Raw genomic sequence first — 4,530 nt, forward strand, 5'->3', positions numbered from 1 at the left:
TGTCCCAGGCTCTGATATACCCAACAAGGGGCATGGAATGTTCCAAAGTACAAACTGGAAAGTTTTGACTCACAGTCATCCGAAATACTAACCAAAACAAGTAAGTTATACTCATTTACACAGTTCCTTTGAATGTATTGAATGAAATATGTATCAAAGAGGAAAAAGAATTGCTTCAGTAAAATAAAATTGAAAACTTGTTAAAGTTTGAGGGTGTGATTTTCTCCCGCTTAACTATACACAACTCTATTGAGTGGCGTTAATGTATGCGCTGTTCCCAGAAATTGTCCAAATCAAGGAGGAAACTGAGGACATTTTAAAGAACTGAGATAATTCTGTATTGAGACAGCAAACAAAATGACAATGTGGGCAACGATGGAGGTGTTGACGACAATGAAAACTATAATATATTAAGGGCTGCATGCTTGATACTATCAGAAAGCACTTTATACAGATTTGTTCCACATAACAACCCAGGAAGTGGATGTTATGTCCTTCGTTCTGTATACTAGGAAACTACGTGGCTTAGCAAGGTTAAAAGGCTGGCCTAGGTTCACAAAGCTGATAATGTTGATACCACAGCTCAAATTCAACCAACTTGAGCCAAAGCTCAAGTTCTTCAATAAACAGAGAGTTGCCAAGAGTGGTTTTAAATCAAGTGTTTCTGAAAGACATTTCACCTCAAACCTGGACATATTTATTAGTTTTATACTCTCTGCCAGTCTGTTCAAGGTACTCAGGCTACAATAGTTACTATACTTTTTACAAATTTTAAACATCCGAACTCCAGATGACTACCTTAGATAATGATGAATTTAGTGACAAAAGCTAGTCCCATTCAAGTACTTGTCATGCAAGAAAAGAAACTGTTGCCTTTTATTTTTTGAAAACTGAAAAATGTTAGCCATCCTAAGGAGGTATACAGAACAATATGAGAGCTTTTTAACCTTGCGCTGGCACCGTGATTAATGTCTAGTGGTTTAAGGAAAATACATCCATTTAAAAATGCTATAGCATTCCAATCAAGTAGCAAAATTAAGTTAAAAGAGGGAAAGCATAATAAATATGATCATTTCCTGAAGTTTAGAGAACTTTCCTATTTTTTTTCAGTTTCACTTTTTAATCCTGAAGGCATTACTTCAATGTGTATACATTTATGCTAATCATATACCACAGCCATGGGTTCTTCTATCAATATGAAATGTTTTGTACTTGCTGTTTTTGTGCATCTTGTATTGTTATGTGCAATATACAAAATAATGTGTCTAACTATGCCATTTATGCTTTTGAAAGAAAAAGCAAATTACTTACTGAAGAGAATGGCATTTGCATGCATGTGTGTCAGCTTTCAAGCCATTTCCTTCTACAAAATATTGCTTTCTACACTTAGAAAATGCATCCATCCATCAGTTACAAACCATTTCAAAGCACTTTATGAATCTACAGAGCAAAATGTACTTATCTTACATTGGCAGTGTCCCAGCTGTTACAAAATTGCTATTGTCCTAATACTTACAAGGCAATTTTAGCATCAGTTAATAATTTTACAGGATAGATAACTTCTAAAGCATTATAAAATGACAGACATTAAACAATAGCAACTTAGCATTTTTTGAAACAGTTCATGACAGCTTAAAAACTAAAGTGATTTTAATGTATAGCCTATGCAGTTTTAGTTTCTCATTGACAATTCCTTTAGAAGATAAAAATGTGAAAATCCTTTTAAATAGTGGGTGAAAGAATAAAACAAATTTATCTTTAAAAGATATTCAGTAAAAATCTCAATTAGGAATAATGTCTCAAATCTTCTTGTACAGATAGTAGGTGACAAGAATTTGAATTTATTTAGGCAGAAAAAAAAATGATGGTATCATTTAATGGTAGGGTACCACAAAATAAAAAGGCATATCTATTCATTAAAGCTAATACAAAAAGAAAAATAACACGAATAGCATTTTATATAAATCAGTATGCATTATTTCTTCCTAAACACTGTTTTCTATCAATCTTAGTTTAAAAGCTTCAGTTAAAGGAAAAATCTGGGTAAATGTAACACATGGGTTCTCTCTTACTTCCTTTGTTTAAGTTATTGGGACAGCCATAGTAGTATGGCTAATATCCATTTTTGTCTGGATATTTTACCATTCAACTTTGATAGCTAATGCCTTGATGGTACAGAAAAAAAAATAGCTCTAAACAAATTACATTAATTGGTAGTTTGATGCTATACGTGTGCAATCTCTTCAAGGAAAAAAATGCTTTTGATAAGTACCAATGTGCAACAGTAGTTATTTTCATAAATGGATTTATTAAATAAACCAATTATTCCATGAATGTTCACAAAGGCCAAGTAATTGACCACATCATCAAAGTACAACCTGAATTCCCCTGGTACACAATTACCATCTTCTGATCACACTGATATTGCATGGGCTCATTGTACAACAGCTATCCCAGAAAATCAAGTACAAATTGAATTTTTAGATGATGTAAATTATGTTCACACATTTAATTGTCTGTAGCACGTTACATGTATATTTTAATACTATCATCGTCTCAAAATTATAAAATGAAGCTTTCATAATTTCAGCCTTTTTATGGCACCAATACAACTAAAGAAAAAGTATAATTCAGAAAGCTTCAAATACTTTTTCTCTATGAAATACATACTATTTATTAAAGAGGTGTATATTATAAAACATACAAATTCTTATTTCACTCATACTAGAAGGAATAAATGTGGTAAAATAGATAAAATAGCCAGATGGTCCATATGACTAACTCCACAGAGGTAGGAACCATGTCTCTCCCAGATTGCTCCATTCCTATCATCACACACCATGCCTGGATATAATGGGTGCACCAGAGGTATACGTTGACTGACTAATTAAATTGGTCTGATTCACTTGAGATTTCAATACTACATTAGCTATTTTTTATTCATATTTTATATTTGAAGCCTTCTTCTCAGTGTACATGTAGAGAATACCTCTTGAAGACAATCTACTTAACTCTGACTTAGAAATCAAACGGCAACTTTTTGTCAAATATTCTTTGAGAAATGTATATTTTTCTGTTAAAAGTATTCTATTATATACTTACACTTTCTTACAAACATTATGATACCTTTAATAAAATGATTCATATTGATAATATAAAACTTGCTTTTATCTACAATGAAAATATAGAAAATGAAGGTAATATTAGATCCTTCTTTTCCTTTGCCTGCATATAATATCAAACTAATAACATAGCTATTTAGATTATCAAATATTTTACTATGGCCTTTTCTAACATGTTTATTATTAACTAGTATTGAATATAACATGTTCTATACAACATAATTGAATAGAATACATAAATATTTCTCGGTACTGAGAGACTAATATGTTAAAGTTCTATTTTAACATACCATTAAACTCTGTCATATTTGACACTCAACCTCAAAATACACATCCATCTCCCTAATTTTTTGCAAGGATGTATTTAAAGACAATGATAATAAAGCACCACTGAATGAATGAATATGGAAATAAAGAAAGAACATTTATTTGGGGAGAGTGCCATGGGTTGGGGAATGTGCATTTTGGCAAGCCCACATTTTCACAAACAAGGAAGTAGTCAAAGACTTTCCATCTTTTTTTTTTTTTGCTTTTTTAGGGCTGTACTGGCGGCGTATGGAAGTTTCCAGCTTAGGAATTGAATCATAGTTAGAGCTGCCTGGCTACACCACAGATACAGCAAAGCAGGATCCGAACCATGTCTGCGGCCTACAGCACAGCTACAGCAATGCAGGATCTGAGTCATGTCTGTGACCTACACCGCAGCTCACAGCCACGCCAGATACTTAACCCACGGAGCGAGGCCAGGGATCGAACCCACATCCTTAATGGATATTATTCTGATTCATTTCCACTGTACCTCAACAGGACAGGAACTCCTCCATCATCTTTTATTACTGGGATCTAAGATATTTAAGACACGCCAGCATGCAAGCTTTGAAATGTGTTTGTAAAATTTCTTGAATAGATCTTGAATAAGTTTCCACTTTCCTCCTCACACCATTACATGGCCATGCTCCATTAGTACCATTTATGTTTATCCACATGTGAAGGCTGTTTCTAATGCTACTCTCATATCCTAAATTAAACCTGGACACAGTACCTGGAGATTAGACTACCCCACAGGAGGATTCTGCAGTTGATTTTTAAGCATCTTACACTAAGCACTCTCAATAGATATTTATCATGTTGTTGAACCTCTAAACCTAAAAACTTGTTGCTCACTTAGTTTACTTTGCTAACTTCTCAAACACACCTGCATTGCATGAATTATTAATATAAACAAATTACTCTTTGAAGTTGTTTGTATTATTCAGGCACACATAGACTGCTTTCAGCAAGAAACCCTGAAGGGCAAAATATGACTATTTAAACAGGGAAATTACCTAAAGGAGGTAATAGCATGATGTTCTATATTTTGAATATGATTCTAGATACCGTAGTATTTCTAAGAAATTGGTCCAGAATG

The sequence above is a fragment of the Sus scrofa genome, chromosome 7 (genome assembly GCF_054392235.1).
Source record: "Sus scrofa isolate SSC_HxYL_T2T_F1_AM1 chromosome 7, Sscrofa_HxYL_maternal_Yorkshire_Landrace_v2.0, whole genome shotgun sequence".
Lineage (NCBI taxonomy): Eukaryota > Metazoa > Chordata > Mammalia > Artiodactyla > Suidae > Sus > Sus scrofa.